General features: G+C 39.1%; 1 long non-coding RNA gene across 6 annotated transcripts in view; it reads left to right on the top strand.

Moving 5' to 3' along the window:
• Nucleotides 1-19,346, top strand: part of LOC139358989 (uncharacterized) — a 226,661-nt gene that overhangs the window by 15,028 nt on the left and 192,287 nt on the right. The window contains exon 1 of one of the 6 annotated variants that reach the window (XR_011614505.1): nucleotides 9,864-16,432. The exons of 4 other annotated variants lie outside the window; for them this stretch is intronic. This is a non-coding gene — a long non-coding RNA (uncharacterized lncRNA). Of the gene's footprint in view, nucleotides 1-9,863; nucleotides 16,433-19,346 lie in introns of those variants that run through there. One more of the 6 variants, XR_011614515.1, reaches the window with a different exon arrangement.

Raw genomic sequence — 19,346 nt, 5'->3', positions numbered from 1 at the left:
AACCTGCACATATATCCCTGAACTTAAAAGAAAAGTTTAAAAAGTGATGCTTCTGAAAGCATCGAGGTGGTCCATTACAGTGTCTAGAGAGTACTTCTAGAAGTCTGGTTTAGTTGAAGAGAAGGGATATATGTAGTAGGTGGAGTTTAGAACTGGAGAGGAAGATGGTCAATGAAAGGAGATCTGCCCGTACTTAGCACAAAGGTGGTAGGATCAGCAGGATTCAGCTTAAAGGAAGAGAGCATAGAGAGTCTTCTTTCCCATCTCAAAGTCCAGCCATCCCACAAGCCAGACTTGCAGACCCCTGAATGTGTCATGCTGTTTCATGGCTCTCATAGGACCTTATCTCTGGAGCACTTTTTGCTTCATTCATTTTTCCAACTTATACCCATTCTGAAGTGTCTAGTTCAAGTAACTTAGAAGGTTTTATTCACCACCTCAAGCCGAGTTGAACGTTTTCTTCTTCTTATCAACTCTTCACCTTCCATTTTTCTGTTGATTGTCACATATTGTGATTGTTTACATGAACTGCCAGGTATGAGAGAAGCAATTGTATTCAACTTTGTACTTTAGTCCTTCAGTAGTATTCGATAAATCTTTGTAGAACAAATGGCTTGAATTCAGAGCAAAGTCCCAGTGCTAGAGTTCGTGTTAGATACCAGATAGCAAGAGGAGAGGAAGGCTGAGGAGAAAGTCACTTTCACAGACTGAGCCAATACAGCGCATAGTGATGGTTCATCCATGGGAGTTCACAGAGGCCAAGGACTCACCTTTCAGTGCTCCTAACACCAGATTGTGTGACTTTGGACAGGAAACACAGCAACACAGCAGTCATTGTTGGGGCCACCAATTTCCAGGTCTGGGTAGTGAGACTAAATTCCAAGATGGTCTTTATGAGTTGACTTAGAATGGGCTCTGGACCTGGGGAAGAATGAATCTACAAGTGGAGAGACCCCAATGGCAGAAGCAGAGCAAACTAAACTAGACTTGATCCCAATTGCAATAGCTTCAGTATTCTCTTTTTGAGGAAGATGAGGGGTGCGTGGATAGTAATGAGTCTTTCTCTTGAACTCTTTGTGCTGTGATTCACAAACTATTATGTGCATCAATAACTCTTCTAGAAAGCATGGTAAAATTGATATTATCAGACCTTATACTCCAGAGATTCTAATCAAGATCTGAGACAGGGCCTGAGAATCAGCATTTATTATGCTCCCTAAGTAATTATAATGCAGGCGTCTGGAGACTACACTTTGACAAACACTGATGAAGGAGTTAATACATCCTGGGGGTATGGCTGTTGCCAGTCCTGGGTCCTCTGGATAGAACAAGAAATAGAGATCTTTCACTCATTGATAGTGGCTCTTCTCACAAAGTCCTGGGTTCTTTCTAGTATCTGCAAGCTCAAACTGGAAGAGCCGTATCTTATACTTTTAGAAAGTACTCACCCAACCCTTCTTCGTTTCCATCTCTTTCCAATACAAGAACTAGCACTGTGCAGGGCTCATAGCTGTTAAAAATAAATTCTTTTTTATCTCAGTTGAACAGCACTGTTTGAAATCAATTGTCTTATCACTGATCTCAAAACATAGACACCACTATCAGAGCTCAGAATCCCAAAGGGAGGATGAATGGCAAGGATTAGAAATACCATGGAAGTTTAGGGTTGGTTATATGCTGTAGTTACAAGATTACAGAGAATTATAGCTTTCAGAAGGGTCTCTAAGGATAATTTAAGTTTTGAGCTGGGTGTGGGAAAATTAGTTTAGGAAAATAATAACATCTTTAAGAGAATTATGGAGGAACCTATTATGTATGTATCTATTTATCTATCTATCATCAATCGTCTGTCCACCTATATCATCTATTTATTTGCACACATATGGCTGTATGAGACACACACACACACACACACACACATATAGGGTGAGAGTTGTGTTTGACTAAAGGATGAAAACCTAGTCTCTATTTCTGTTTCAAAGATTTGTGACAGTAGAAATGTCTTGAAAGAGGTCATTTTTATACTCTCAGCAAAGTGACTAATGAGTGTGCTTCTTTTCATTCTTAATTTATACATCTCTGATTTTCTTACAAAGACAACTGGCCTGTTAAGAAAGTCAGTGGTAATGGAAGAAGTCAAGACACATTAGAGTTCATTTTTGCTCACTGAGGTTTTTGGTGAGGGCTGACGCATTAATTCATCAAACACTTACTGAAATCAGAGGTAGTTCTCACTTCTCAGGGGTAACAGTAGGAGGCAGTTCAGCTCTGTAGGGGGTATTAATTAGGGGAGAGATACTCCCACAACTAGTCTTTAGGGCCTTGATGTAACAAGTCTTCGAAAAATAAAAAGATCTGTGGACTTTGTGTATGTATGTGTGTACGCACACACCTTTCTCTGAGCAACCCCAGATATAAGAGTCAGGCTGCATTTGAAGCTTGCATGAAAGAGGACTCAGACTTAGTTCAGAGTGGCTTTCATTTTACTTTACTGCCACATCAACAAATAAATGGTTCAAATGATGTTTGTGCCATATAATGATATCAGTAAGTAGATGGACTATTTCAGTGTCTCAGTTTCTTCTAGAAGCTTGCTTGAAGTGAGGCTATCAATGCACCCTATATAGCATGATGAATCTGGCACATTAGATGAGCCTGGAGCTATGGGCTGGATACCTGTTGCATCAGAAGGCTTTGGGAGGTGCCCTATCAGCATGCCAATGTCTATCTACTACCATTGTCTTCCTCCTTCAGATACATGCTGCTCAGGGCAGGCCTGGCTGTGGTCCTCCACTTTTAGTTTCTGAAAGACAGAAGCTTTTTCTCACTTGTTTTCTCATTGGACCTTGACTGATTCTCTTACTTGACACAAGTTAGATCCTCATGAATGAGCATAAATGAATGGTTATAAGATATTAACTGTTTCTAACACTATTCTAGATCTTACTAGCCCAAAGGGTAATTTGAAATTTTACTAGTGAGCTTGTTGAGATTGGAAAATATGTACAAAAGTTACAAATACTTTCAGAAGACTGAGCATGAGGGAAACTGAAAGTCTGCTCTTAACATCTATTCCAGGGACACCAAAATGACACATCCATCCATTCATTGTTCATTCAACATACATTTTTAAAAGTCAAGTGTTGTGTTAAGTTCTGAATGTAAATAAGATGAATCACTACTGTGGAAGGGAGATAGAAAAATTGGCAATAAATTACAAGGTATGCGAATGCAGAGATAAAGAAATTCACTTTACTTGGGGAAATCACAAAGACATAACTTTTGACTTGAGACTTAAAGGAAGCAGAACAGTGCTTGATTAAGAAATGAGTATACAGCAATCCATATAGAGGTACCAGCTTGCATTAGAAATGTTGATGATGTAGACTGTGGTGGGGTAACAATATAAGGTTGAACTTCTCTCAGAGGAGGGAGTTGGAGTTGCTGTGGGGCTCATCTTTCTTATTCAGATGATACTTTGTGTTCCAACTCATCCTTGATAATTACGCCTGCAATGACCATCCAAATAACATAAAATTGGAGCCAACACACCATGACATCGTACAGCATAAGTCACTGGCATCTGTAATTCACCAAGCATCTCCATCCTTAGAATGAATTGGGAAAGTTTCTTACCTTAGGACGAGGGAAGAAAAATAGAGAGATGGGATTCATACTACTTTTTGATTTTCCTTTTTTGGTCCACAGTACCCAATTAAATAGTCTCTCCAAGTTTTGTTAGCACCTGGTGTTTATTGAGCATTCCATATAATGGAGTCATGCAAGTGGACTGAGGATGATTTACATATGGTAGTCCTTAGTATAGCAAGCTTGAGCAGAAGCCATTTAGAGTTATAAAATCAAATTTGCATATTGGCTGACTCTGGAAGTCAAAGTGGAAGATACGCTGTGTGGAGGAAACTGATGGCAGGTAGATCAGTCCCAAAACCATTGGAATAATTCAGCCAGCGATTATGATGATCCTTATTTAGGCAGGTGTTTTGAAGGAAAATCCATGGGGCTTGGGGATTGATTGGATATAGAGTGTGAGGCGTGGGAAGGGAGCTGAGGATGATTCAATGTGAAAGTTTTGGATGAATGGTTTTATTCAAAGAGTTATACGAGTTGAATAGATTTTTGTGGGAGTAGAGTTGCATTTCAGGCCTGCTGAGTGTGGGCTGTGTGATTCCAGGAAGTTGTGCCCAGAAAGCAATGAATTTAGAGATTAGTAAAAGGTTTGGGAGCCATTAGTTGTTGAAATCATGGAAAATTATGTGATTGCCTAGGTCTGCTATGCAAAACAAAAGGAAACAAAAATTTAAAAGTCAGGTGGAGGAGGATGCTTTAGCAAAGGAGAATGAAAAATGGTGGCCAGAGTGGTTGGTAGACAACGAAAATTTGTTTGCAGGGAAACTGTTGGGGTGGGAGAGTAAGGCCATGACACTATTTGGGAACATATTAAATTCTGCTATCTCTGTGACTTTGGTATCATGTACAAATGAAATATCTAGTAAATATTTGGCAATATAAATCTGGAGTTAGACATTGGTGAAATAGTGGAACCAGAAACCAGATCATAGCCAATAGGGAGGTGGTAAAATGGAAGCTGAGGATGTGACTAATTCCTTCAAGAGATGTTGCTACACAATGAGGTTGGGGACAATTTTTTTTAAAGATGGGAAATTCTTTGGCATTTATAATTGCTGACAAAAATGATAATAAATGAGGCAGAATTTGAAATCGTAGGAGAGAGTTACTAATAAATAGAATGTCCCTGGGGAAACAGAAATGAAGGAATTCTGAGAATAAGTAGAAGAATGACCCTTAGACAGGAGGGGAAATACTTCATGCTTGGTAGCAGGAGAAGTGAGCAATAAAGGTTGTGGCTATAAGCACAAATGTGAAGGCAGAAAGTCTTGGGGATTCTATTACGTCTGAAGTGACTGAAGAAAGAGAGTGAAATCTGACCATGAAAACATGGAAGAGTTGCTAGACAGCTACCAAGGCCAATGTGACAGTGGTATGCATGATGTTAGAAAAAGAATAATCTGCACAGTTGTGATCAGCAACAATGCTGTAGTTATAGTGATGGCTCTGACAGTTGAATTAATGTGCATTTGAGCCTTGGGGCAAGAGGGAATTGAGGTGATGAAACATGGAATCTATCCATTATGGGTTCCTAGCTATAGGAACCCATAGGTCCATATTCTATTTTCCTCTATTGGATAGGAAAAACAGTGACTAAAAGGGGGATTGGGGATTGATAGATAGGAAGAAAAGGGATAGGACCCCGGTGGGGGAGGGTTCCATCATGGTATAGGGCAGGTGAAGCAGGAGTGTTTGAATGACTCTTGGAATAGGAAATGTGATCATAAATGTTGGAGTATAGTTTCATACATGAAAGAGTTCTGGGCAATGATGATGTCTGGAGTATGACCTTTTTGGTTAGTAACTGATATGGAGTGAAGGTGCAAGTCGTTAGAAATAACAAGCCCCATATGGAATTAAAGGGCTAGAGGAGAAGTCCATTATTATGACTACATGTGGAGTGGGTAAAAGGGGGAAAATGATTCAGTGAATGAAAGGGCATGACCAGTGGGTAAGGAAAATAAGGGAGCACTGATACTGGCATAGCTGAGTAGTATGAGCCTCAGAGGAGCAGAAAAAGGGTGTGGAAGTAGAACTGGATAATGGAAAAGTTGTAGGCTCCATCTTTGGGGTTTGAGGTATGTGGACCATGGGAGAATGGGCAACTCGCATGTAACAGTGTTTTAGAGCCAGTCGTGTCCTTAGGGGATAACCAGGCTTTAGTCATGCCAGGAAGCACAGAAACTATTAAAAGAGCCTTGAAAAATAGAAGAAAGTTTGCTTACTATGGAAGGTTTTTGAGGATGGACAAGAGCTGCAGGAGTTGGGCCAGGGAAAAACACAGAGTAAAATTAGGATGAGAGTATGGGGTGACTAGAAAACCCAGTTAAATCCTGTGTGAGCACCAAAGATAATAACAGATCACAAAGAAGTGACAATGGTGCATTAAATTGGCCACAAGTTGATCATGAGAGGTGCAGCATTGTGGTAATTGTAGGAATAGAGAATTTGGGGTTCTAAAGTCAGCTTCAGCCAAAATGAATTGCATTTTGGGAAGAATACTTGTGCTTATGGCTGTTCTGTTTAGGACTCGACATGGTCTGAATCAACCATCAGGTTCTTGGGAGAATCTCAAGAAAAGCCTTCTTGCATAGGAGCTTCCAGCGGGTGGTTGAAGATGGGCCATTGTATGCTAAGGCTAGGGGTGGAGAAGGCCACAGACCTGGTGGTTGGAAGCCTGCTTTCTGTGTAGGTTCCACTTATAATTACATAATTATGTTAATTGAAATGACAAGCATTAGCAAAATAATTTATCTACTTCAGAAATAAATGTAATGATGCTTAATACTGTTAATTAAATTTACTTGTTTCAGTATCTAAATAACAAAATAATTGAGTTTAAACATCAGTTTCCATCATTCTAAAGCAGATATTTATGACTTTGGTGTAAATCATTGTTAGGAAGAGAGAATATTATTTGACCTTTTGCAGTTAATAAAAAATCAAAGATTTATTTATGAGTTTCTGCAGTGTCATATTAATTTGTGAGGAAGGAAATGTGTGTGGAAGTGAATATTAGGGGAAGATTATAAGGAGAGAAACAACAGTGATTACTTTTGCAAATGGCACAACATTTTGCAAATTCTAATGTAGTATATAACCTAGTTAACTTTCTTTCACACAGTGGGTCAATATGACAGTAGAAAGGGTTCCAAGATGGAGAACAATCTGAGAAAATGTACGTTGAGAGCTGTTTAAGGGTTTTAGTCTATGAACTAATTCCTTGCACCATTATCTTTAAGAATCATGAATTTAACACTATAAAAGACATTAATTTTAATTCAAAAATATGAAATGTATAAGATATTTTGTGGTCTAGGGGGACTTGTTTTGTACCTGGGAGACTGGTTTTATAGAAAATGTGGTGATAAGGAAAAGTTTCCTATAGAATGGCAACCTCAAAGGGGCACAAAGCAAGTCTGATTGTGGAGCAGGTGAAGAGAAGGGCAGGCGATCAGTATCGATATCGAAATCAGAGTGTTTAAGAACAGCGTGCATGATGTGAGGTGCTCACGTGAGAAAGAACATTGGTGGGATTCAGACTGAAACAGACAAGTGGTAATTATAGTGACAGAGATCAAGGAGAGGTCTAGGATGGGGCAAGAAACTGTTACTAAGACAGACTGTAGATAAAAGGCAGAGTTTGGTCAACAACGGAAAGAGGAACAAAAACGCTGAAACCCTGAAAATACCTCACTCCTACGCTCTAGAGCATAGTGTTTCTCTAAGAGTAAAGCTAGATCAGCAAAACAGAAATCCCCTGTGCTCCCACCATGGGCATGACACAGAGTGCCAAGCAACAGTGATGCATTGCTGAGACAGAAACAAGAACATTGGCATGGAGAGAGACCCTCTCTGTGACGCAGGTGTTTAGGGACTGCTGGAAGTGGAGGGTGAAGCACTGACACTGAGAAAAAATCTGTGCACCCTACTCCCACCAAGAACGAATCAATCAAAGAGAAAACATCAGGAAGCTAGATTTAAATCCAAACACATTAACAACATCTTAAATGTAGCTCACCTCTAGAGGAGCTTGAAGATGTTATCTACTTAAGATAACTTTACCAACAACAAAATCCATACTCAGTTCAACTCCTGACTAGGTTAACTCAACCCCAAACACTAATTGCCTTATATAACATGATACTTGGCCATTCTTGGAAAAAAATACTATTTGTTTCAGTTTTACTTTTTTATATGCAGTGCCTGATATTAATTAAAAATTATAAAACACATAAAATACCAAAAGAGGCAACCCATTGTCAAGAGACGCAGCAACTGATGAACTAGACTCAGAGATGACACAGATGTCAAACAGAAACTGTGTTGATTAGCTGAGACTGCCATTACAAAATACTGCAGGCTGGGCACAGTGGCTCATGCCTGTAATCCCAGCACTTTGGGAGACTGAGGTGGGTGGATCACAAGGTCAAGAGATCAAGACCATCCTGGCCAACATGATGAAACCTTGTCTCTACTAAAAATACAAAACTTAGCTGGGCATTGTGGTGTGTGCCTGTAATCCCAGCTACTCGGCAGGCTGAGGCAGGAGAATTGCTTGAACCTGAGGCGGAGGTTGCAGTGAGCCGAGATCGTGCCACTGCCCTCCAAACTGGCGACAGAGTGAGACTTCGTCTAAAAAACAAACAAACAAACATGCAGACTGGATGGTGTAAACAAAGAAACTTATTTCTCACAGTTCTGGAGACTGGGAAGTCCAAGATCAAGGTACCAGCAGATTCCGTTCCTGGCAAGAGCTGTCTTCCTGGATTGCAAACACCTGCCTTCTTGTTGTGTCTCATATGGTGAGAAAAGAGAGCATTCTCATAGCTCTTCCTCTTCCTATAAGAGCGTCAGCCCTATCAGATTAGAACCCCATTCTTAAGATTCATTTAACTTTAATCATCTCACAGACCCTATTTTCAAATACAGTGGGGGTTAGGGCTTCAACATATGAAATTTGGAGGGGACACAAACGTTTAGTCTATAAAAGAGACCTTAAAATAACTACAATTAAAATGGTTTTACAACATCTAGATTGACAACATTTTAAACAGATGGAGATTTCAGCAGACAGAAGGAAACAAATTATCAAATGGACATGCTAGAAATACAAAGATGATATGAAAGATGATAAATTTATTTGACTGGCTCATCAATGGAGTTCACACAGCAGAGGGAAGAATCAGTGAACTTGAAGATAGGTCAATAGACATTATTCAAACTTATAAACAAAGAGAACAGAGTGGAGGAAATTAAAAAATCTCCAGAGCATTCAAGAGCCATGTAACAATATCAAATGATCAAGACATGTACTTAGAATCCCAGAAGAAAAAAGAAGAAATATGGGTAAAGAAATAATGAGTGAGGATTTCTCCCAAGTAGTGAGATTCATCAAACCCCAAATCTAAGAAGCCCAGAGAATCCTGGGCAGAATAAATTAAAGCAATAAACAAACAAAAAACCTACTCATATTGTAATCACATTGCTAAAAGCCAAGATAAATAAACTATATTGAAGGCAGCCAATGAAAGACATATTTTGTTGAGAGGAATCATGAAGAATTAAAGCAGACTTCTTGTTAGGAAATTTCCAAGCTAAAAAGAAAATGGAGGGACATTTTTAAAGTACTAAAACCAACTAACCAACCAACCAACAAAGGCGAAACTATAAATCCAGAATTCTATTCTCAGTGAAAATTTTTTCAAAAATGAAGATGAAATAAATATCATTAAAATAAATGAGAGCTGAGAAAATTAATTGTTAGAAGTCTTATGCTAAAAGAACTATTGTTAGAGGAAACTCTTCAGAAAAATGTTATGTAATACCAGAGAAAAGTTTGGGTATATGCAAAGAAATGTGAAATCATAAAAATGAAGGTAAATGTAAAAGACATTTCATTTCTTATTTTCACTATTTATAAATATAACTAACCTTCTAAAGCAAAAGTAGTGACACTGTATTGTGGGAATTATAATATATGTGAAAATAAAATGTGCCATAGCAATAACATAAAAATTGAGAGGTAAGAGTTAGGAATATATTGTAAGTTTTCTTTCCTTTCTTTTTCCTTTCTCCTTTCTCTTTTCTCTTCCCTTCCCTTCCTTCCCTTCTCTTCCCTCCTTTCTTTCTTTCTTTCTTTCTTTCTTTCTTTCTTTCTTTCTTTCTTTCTTTCTTTCTTTCTTTCTTTCTTTCTTTCTTTCTTTCTTTCTTCTTTCTTTTTTTGACAGGGTCTCACTCTGTTGTCTAGGCTGCAGTGCAATGGCATGATCTTGGCTCACTGCAACCTCTGCCTCCCAGGTTCAAGCAATTCTCCCGCTTCAGCCCCCCAGTAACTGGGACTACAGGTATGTGCCACCACATCCAGCTAATGTTTGTGTTTTTTGGAAGAGACGGGGTTTCATCATGTTGGCCAGGCTGATCTCAACTCCTGACCTCAAGTGATCTGCTTGCCTCGACCTCCAGAAGTGCTGGGATTACAGGACAGAAGATGAGTATGATACCCAGTTCAGGAATTTGATAGCTATCTGATCTTGGACAAGTTTATTAATATCCTCTCTCTATGGGAAAAAAGGATTCCTTCTAAGATTCAGTATGAGAATTAAATGAGACAATGAGGGCTAAGTGCTTAGCACAGTGCCTGTCCTAACAAATGCTTGCTATTTGTACTCTTCTTTTTTTTTTTTACAAAAAAAATCACCACATGTGTGTCTTCAGGGAACTCAGAGTTTTGTGTTTATATTCATTTTATTCTTTAAGCACCTACTGTCTGCCAGATACTGGATGGTTGAAGTGGAGCATAAAGATGGAAGGTTCCTATCCTAAGATAGAAAGCCAATACACATGGACCAACAGTGAGTAATATATCAATGGACAATTTAGCCAAACAATTCTGAATCTAAATTCATAGATATGAGTTAAAAGTGAGGTAGAAATTTAGCATGCATGCATGTGCATGTGTGCACACGCATGGACATACACATTTAAGGATGCTTTCTGCTTCTCTTCACCCTATCTCCTCATTCCTGCCCTGAACTTTTTTTCATAGTAAATTTCCTATATATCTTTACCGGTTGAATCTCATGATGAAAATGCTGTTTATGAAAAGTTATTTTGATGATCAAATGCAGGATGGTTTGGAGATATGGTATCAGAAGTCTAGCGACATCCCTCTACTGCCAGTATCCTCCCATGTAAACTAAAGACAGTAACAGGAATGGGGAAATGTGCATTATTAGTAGAAAAACAATTGTCCTCCTGACCCAGCATCAGGCAGCTATTGTTATAATTGGTTTTACAGCTTGGGGAATGGCTTTGTATTGATCCTTCTGCACACCCTCCCATCCAGCATCCTTGTGAATAGTAATTGACAGTATGTGAAGTGACTTCTCCCCAGGCAGGGGAGAAAAGTCGATTACCCTTCAACAAAGCTAAATTAGCTGATTCACTTGCTATTTAAACCAAATCTATGTCCTCATCCTCTTACTTAAAGAGCAACCATAGGGTGCTCAGTTCAAAAACACAGTGAACACTACTGAGTGCAGAACACGGGGTGGGTATGTTTTCCTTGATGGGAGAGACAGCCTTCTGCTGCAGAAATTGAAAATGCCAGAGACTCATTTTCCCCAGCTTCTCTTGCTATTGATGCATAAGCATGGAACCTAATCCTGGCCAAAGGGTCCTGAGGGAACATCTGCTGGAGAACTTCTGAGGTCAAGAAGTGTGGGAGAAGATCTTCTCCCTGCCTTTTGGCTCAGTGATATGAGGATGTGGTGCATGAAGCACCAGTCATGGCAGCCGTCTTGCATGCATGAAGCAGTAAGACTGAGGATGATGCAGCTCTCTATGCTGAAAATGGCAAAGAGAGAAATGGAAACACCTGGATCCTTGTTGACATCATGTGTCACTGACCCTAGGAACCTCATCTCTGTGGAGATCATGTATTAGTCCGTTTTCACGCTGCTGATAAAGACATACCTGAGACTGGGTAATTTACAAGGAAAAAGAGGATTAATGGACTCACAGTTTCACATGGCTTGGGAGGCCTCACAATCATGGTGGAAGGTGAAAGGCACATCTCACATGATGGCAGAAAAGACAAAAGAGAGAGCTTGTGCAAGGAAACTCCCCTTTATAAAACCATCAGATCTCGTGAGACTTATTCACCATCATGAGAACGGCTTGGGAAAGACCCACCCCCATGATTCAATTACCTCCCACCAGGTCCCTCCCACAACATGTGGGAAATGTGGGGGCTACAATTCAAGGAAAAATTTGGGTGGGGACACAGCTAGACCATATCAGATCGTAACAATGTCCTTAATGTGCCAACGTTTATTACTTGTCTGTTTACTTGCAGCTGAAAACACTCTGAAACAAAATGAAATGTACAAGAGATAGTTCACAGAACTCTTTGAGATAGTTGTAGTTTAGGTGAAGTGTAGTGTAGGTGAAAGGCAAAGCACATGTGACCAGAGTTAAGAAAATAAAAGTTAGAAATAGTGGAGCATGCGTGGAAAAATAGGAGCCTTGTAGGATCATATGCTGGGGAGTAATAGCTTTAATGTCAGTGATCAGAAACAGACGTCGTTAGCCAGAGATTATGTGACAGAGGATGTGATTTTATTTCTCCCCTATTCCAGATATCCAAACTTGATGATTGGTGTTTAAAAGACAGTCATTTCTATTTTGGATGTTTTCCATTAAAACATCCTGTTACCAAGGGTGGGAAGTGGGGAGCAGAGGGTGCTGGCAGAAGACAAGATTTGCTGTTAACAAGTAAAATATTTTCCGATGTTTCTTGAGTCCAGAAAATATTCCATTGTGTCCCAGAATCATTGCATCCCAAGGATCCATTGCTTTTAGACCTTGTTAAAGTGATGACTTCCTGAAGCAACACTCATAGCCATGGGGCCCCAATTTCATCCTACCATAGCTTTAATGGCTTTCCCCCACTAGCATATCTGTAAAATGAATGCATGTGGAAATCACTGAGCCCAGGATGACTGAGCTCTTGAATCAACAAAGGACTAAGTTTTTCTTACCTAGTCATACACTCCTGCCTTCTAGAGTTGTGGTTTTCATTAATGGGTCATGAAACCAATTTATTGAAGTGAGACTAGCATTGAGAAAAAACAAATTGAATACAATAGTATCGGTTAAGTCAAACAGAGAATAATATCAGAGAATACTAAGTATTAAAAATATATACATAGTGTCCCCAGAGACTTAGTTCAGTTTTAAATTGTTCTCAAAAATACATTTCTCATTTGTAATTTTTAGTTTTAGTCCCTCTGATTGAATATGGAAAACACTGACTGAAAAAAGTAATCTTTCAAAGTTCATAAAACTAAGTAAGTATATATTACATTTAAATAAATTTCCAAATGATGCTGTTTTAATTTTATAGCATTTATCCTTCTGAAGTTATTATGGCTTAAAACTGCACTAGGACATTGGGGACACTGCATTGCTTTGTGAGATTTATTTCGGTTTGGGGATGTGTGAGTGTATGTTGAGAAAAACATATTTGGAAACCACTGTTTTAGTATATTGGACATTTCTATTAGCTCCAGCATGTGGATCTGATATGATTTATCTAGTGTCTTATTTATGTCATCTGTGAGTATGGGCATTAATTAGCATTTGAGCCAGAATCCCTAAGGAAGTTAGATACTGGGTCCAAAGAAAATGAGGCAGAGAATCTAAATATAATTCAAAAGTCTCTGCTTCTTATTTTTGATCTTTTTCTCTTCTCTTCAGAGAAACCTATGTTTCTGGGAGAATATCAAACTGAGGGGGTCTGCTGAAGGTGGAATATTGGTGTTGCCTTCTGGAAAGTGCTAAAACACAGACAACTTCCAGTTAGGAAGAGAGGCACAGTAACAAAGATGCCCCACAAATATACTCTGCTTTTAACATTCACTTCCCCAGGAGTCTGTGTCTACTTCCATTCTTACATCATGACACACATGTGCATGTACATGCACACACATGCACACATGTGTGCACACAAATATTTATTTGCTCCGCATATTGGGTTTTGATTTTTCTCAGAGTCACATTTACAAATGTGCCAGGAAAAGACCTCAGAGAATCTGCCCTCATATAATGAAGTAAGCTGTTTCCTAATGCAACATCCTTCTCCACTTGGATGGGAGACAAAATCAGACTCCTTTAATGAATTCTGTTCTTTCTGGTGAAAGGCTTACTATTAACATCATTTTATCTCTCTATCGATCGTCTATTTTTCTATGTATCTATGTATCTATCTATCATCTATCTATCTGTCTTTCAAAAGACGATTGATGAACAATGGCTTTGAACCAGGTGCACTGCTAAACTCTGGGGTTGCAAAGAAGCATACAAAATTATTCTCAATCTCTAGGATAAACTCAAGGAGTTTACTGATGGCTGATATGGACAATCATTCTACAGTGGCAATACAGTGTTTCCTTGTTATGATAGAGATGTATTTAGTTAGTATGGGAACACAGGATGGTCAGCCAGTTCAAAGAGAAAAACAGAGCATGAAAAAGCTTCCAAGGTTTTAATTAATGAGTACAAGATACCTAGGGAGTGGAGAGTGATGGAATAATAGCGGAGGGGGCAAAGATAAATGTGGAGAAGATTCTCCAAGCTGTAAATTATAACATGTGCAAAGGTACAGAAGCATTAGAGAGCATGGCATGGGAACTGCAAGTAATTCTGACACATGGCCCTTATGGAGCAGAGTGGTGGATGGTGAGATTGGGGAACTGAATGGTGTGGGTTGTGAAATTCTTACAGTTGGAGTGGGATGAATGAAAATCTTCCCTCCCTTCCTTCTGTTGAAGGCAAAGCCAAAAGTGGAATTGCTAGTTATCAATTTTGGGAGAATTTAACCCTCGTGCTATTTACAGCCAGCAAGTTGACTTTTGTAACTTAGGTCAGACTCAGGAGAGTTGCAGGCTCTCAGAATAATAAATCAAGGTTTATTGTTTCATAGGACAAAATGCGTAAGGGTTGGGAAGCTTAAAATTAACTCAAATATTTGCACCCAAAGTCTAAGAAATGACAGATAAAACGAGGCAGGCAGGCTCAGAGTCTTACTAACAGGAAGGATATCCTTTCTTCATATGAGATGGGGTAGCTTATGTTACCCTTAGCAAGGTGAGCTTGCTTCCTAGGTAAATTGTGAGGAACTCCATGATAGCTTTCACTGGTGGAGATGCCAGAGACTGAGGACTCACCATTGTCCATATAATGTGACCAGAGACCACCTTGTGTTCCCTGGAACTGCAGTGTCTGCATAGAAGCGAACCTCTGTTTACAACTGGCAGAGGTCTCATTCCTTGACTTGGCAAATACACAAACATAAAGAGAGTTTAAGGATTGAAATGTCTGTACCATGTGGGGAAGAATCAGTCTTCTGGAGGATGGGATGTTACACCAGTTTTCATAACATCAAAAAGTAGTCACCGGCTGGGCATGGTGGCTCGCGCCTGTAACCCCAGCACTTTGGGAGGCCGAGGTGGGCAGATCATGAGGCCAAGTGATCGATACCGTCCTGGCCAACATGGTGAAACCCCGTCTCCACTAAAAATACAAAAATTAGCTGGGTGTGGTGGCATGCACCTCTAGTCCCAGCTACTTGGGAGGCTGAGGCAGGAGAATTGCTTGAACCTGGGAGGCAGAGGTTGCAGTGAGCTGAGATTGTGCTACTGCACTCCAGCCTGGTGATACAGCAAGACTCTGTCTCAAAAAAAAAAAAAAGAGTTACCAGGGAAAGGGGGTGGGATTGTGGGAGAGAGAGGTGTTGGCAGAGAGAAAGAGTTTTTGAGGGATTGAGTCTATAAGGCCTTGTTGGCCTTATACTTTTGTGTTACACAAGTGGGTAGTCTAATAAAATGACATTATAATCTGTTTTTCATATTCTATATTACTCTCAGGAGAACTCCATGGCCCTTTAATAAAAATGATTTTTTTTTTGTCTGTCATGTTTCTGCATGTATGCAATCTGTGAAAGGCCAACACAATATTAATAGGAAGTGCTCAGGAAAGAGATAACTAAGAGCTAATTAGGTTTTGTGTGGGAGTTCTGATGGAAACCAGGCTAAAAGGATCATTGGCCCCTCACTGCACTCCCTGATTTTGAGTTAGATGTGAATGGCCATGATTATTGGTCACTGCATGAACCAACAATGAAAGAGAGTAAGATTGGCTTGAAATTTGAAACTACATATAGAACTAAGAAGTTCAGGTTTTTTCCTAAAGATAATGTTATACTTTTGAAGGATTATACGTAGGATGTGAAATGAACATATTTACATTTTACGAAAGTAAAATGAATTGGCTAAAGTTCAGAAGATGACTCAAATGAAAGAAAGACCAAAGACTAGGAAACCTTTTATAAGCTCTTGTGGTAACCTAGTGTGTTAGTTCATTCTCACACTGCTCTAAAGAACTACCAGAGACTGGGTAATCTATAAAGGAAAGAGGTTTGATTGACTCACAGTTCTGCAGGGCTGGGGATGCCTCAAGAAATTTACAATCATGGCAGAAGGGGAAGCAAACATGTCCTTCTTCGCAAGGTGGCAGGAAGGAGAAATGCTGAGCAAAGGAGAAATGCTGAGAAAGGGAGAAATGCTGAGCAAAGGAGAAAAGTCTCTTATAAAACCATCAGATCTCGCTAGAACTCACTCACTATCACGAGAAGAGCACGGGGTGACCACCCCATTGATTCAGTTACCTCCCACCAGGTCCCTCCCATGACACATAGGGATTATGGAAACTGCAATTTAAGGTAAGATCTGGGTGGGGACACAGCCAAACCATATCACCTAGACCTGAAGTAATGATGTTCTGCATCAAGGAAGGCAGTAATGTGGAGAATGGAAAAATATTAAGGAACTTTAGTAACTGATTGGATGTGATAAGTTGCAGGAGGGAGTGCTTAGAAAGAGCTTCTTTTTTTTTCTGGCCTTGTGAGCTGGCTAGGCAGTGGAATATATATGTAATAGGAATAAACTTATGGGGGTTCATGGGACATTCTGTTTTTTTTTCCTGTGGACATATGTTTTTATTTTTAGGAGTGGTATTACTGCTAACATTATAAGGCACTGCCACACTGTTTTCCAAAGTGGTTGTATCATTTTGCATTTCCGCCAGCAATGAATAAGAGTCCTGGTTGCTGCATAGCCTTGTCAACCTGTGGCATTATTAGTCTTTTGAATTTTAATAATTCAGTTAGGTATATAGAGGTATTTCATTGTAGTTTTAAATTTTCATTTACCTAATTCCATCAGATACATTTTAGAAATTCACTCTATAAATGATAGTTTCTGTGCTATTTAATTTTTAATCCATTATATATGTGTAGATATATATAGCTATATGTTCATATCCTAAATTCATAGAGTTTCCATAAGAACATCTTCACATTTTTCATTAAAGGTGCATTTTTTTAAAAGCCTTAGTTGTTTTAGAATAGTTTCAGGTTCATAGCAAAATTGAGAAGGTACAGAGATTACTCAGCTATCCCCTTACCCTGCACATGGGTCTCCTCCCCCAATAATAACACCATCATCAGAGTGCTACATTTTTTTGTTACAACTGATAAACTCACATTGACTCATCATTATTTCCCAAAGTTCATGGCTTACATGAAGGCTCACTCTTGGCCTTATACATTCTATGGGTTTGGACAAATGTATAACAAGATGTATCCAGCATTATAGTATCACAGATTGCTTTCACTGACTTCTGCATTTTGCCTATTCATCTTTTCCCTCTTCCTGCTGCTAACCCATGGCAACCATTGATCTTTTTACTGTTTCCATAGTCTTGCCTTTTCCAGAATGTCATATAGTCATACAGTATGAACTCTTTCCAGATGAACTTCTTTCACTTCATCATATGCACTTAAGTTTCCCCTATATCTTTTATGGCTTGATAGCTCATTTCCTTTTAGCACAGAATTGTATTCTATTGCCTGATGTATGAGTGTTTGTTTATCCATTTGGCTTCTGATGGACATCTTGGTTGCTTTCAAGTTCTAGTAATTATGAATAAAGCTGCTATAAACATCTCTATGCAAGTTTTTGTGGGGCTGTATGTTTAAAACTCCTCTGGGTAAATACCAAAGAGTCCAATTGCTGAATTGTGTGGTAAGAGTTTGTCTGTTTTTTTAAGAAACTGCCAGACTGTTTAGCAAAGTGGTGGTACCATTTTGCATTCCTACCAGCAGTGAATGAGTGTTCCTATTGCCCCACATTCTTACCAGCATTTGCTGGTGTCAATGTTCTGGGTTTTGGCTATTCCAGTAGGTTCATAGTGGTATCTCATTGTTTTCATTTGCATTTCCCTGATAACATATGATGTGGAACATCTTTTCAGATGCTTAGCTGCCATCTGTATATATTCTTTGGTGAGGTGTCTGTTAAGGTTTTTGGCTCATTTAAAAACATAATTGCAACTTTTATTTTAGAATCAGAGGGTACCTGTGTAGGTTTGTTACCTGGGTATATTGAGTGATGCCAAGGTATAACTGATCCTGTAAGCCAGGTACTTACTGAGCATAATACCCAACAGTTAGTTTTTCAGCCCTTTCCCCCTTTTTCCTGTTCCCTTCTAGTAGTCCCCAGTGTCTATTGTTGTCATCTTTATGTCCATGACTGTCGAATGTTTAGCTCCCACTTATAAGTGGGAACATATGGTATTTGGTTTTCTGTTTCTCCATTAATTTGCTTAAGATAATGGCCCCCACGTGTATCCATATTTCTGCAAGTATTCTTTTTATGGTTGCTTAGTATTCCATGGTATGTATGTGCTACATTTTCTTTATCTAATCCGCCATTGATGGGCACCTAGGTTAATTCCATGTCTTTGCTATTGTGAATAGTGCTGCAGTGAACATGCAAGTCAACATGTCTTTTTTTGGTAGAACAATGTGGGTTTTGGGGGGTATGTATGAAGTAATGGGAATGCTGGGTGGAATGGTAGTTCTATTTTAAGTTCTTTGAGAAAGCTCCAAACTGCTCTCCACAGTGGCTGAACTAATTTACATTTCCACCAACAGTGTATAAGTGTTCTCCTTTCTCTGCAGCCTTGCCAACATCTGTTGTTTTTTGACTTTTTAAATCATAGCCAATCTGACTGGTGTAAGATGGTATCTCATTGTGGTTTTGATTTGCATTTAACTGATAATTTGTGGTGTTGAGCATTTTTTCACTGTTTTTTGGCTTCTTGAATGTCTTCTTTTGAGAAGTGTATGCTCATGTCTTTTGCCCATTTGAAAATGGGGCTGTTTGTTATTCCTCATTCAATTGTTTAATTTCCTTATAGATTGTGAATATTAGACATTTGTCAGGTGCATAGTTTGCCAATATATTCTCCCATTTTGTAGACTGTTGATAGTTTCTTTTGTTGTGTAGAAGCTCTTTAGTTCAATTAGGTTCTACTTGTCAATTTTTGTTTTCGTTGTAATTGCTTTTGAGGACTTAGTCATAAATTCTTCCCCAGGGTTGATGTCCAGAATGGGATTCCCCAGATTTTTCTCCAGGATTGGTATAGTATGAGGTCTTACATTTAAATATTTAATCTTTCTTGAGGTAATTTTTATACGTGAGGAGAGGTAGGGGTCCAGTTTCATTCTTCTGCATATGGCTCACCAGCTATTCCAGCACTATTTGTTGAACAGGGAGTCCTTCCTCTATTCC

Source organism: Macaca nemestrina, chromosome 1, assembly GCF_043159975.1.
Source record: "Macaca nemestrina isolate mMacNem1 chromosome 1, mMacNem.hap1, whole genome shotgun sequence".
NCBI classification, from domain to species: Eukaryota; Metazoa; Chordata; class Mammalia; order Primates; family Cercopithecidae; genus Macaca; species Macaca nemestrina.
The sequence above is the reverse complement of the archived record's forward strand: the minus strand, read 5'-3'. Positions and strand labels throughout refer to the sequence as shown.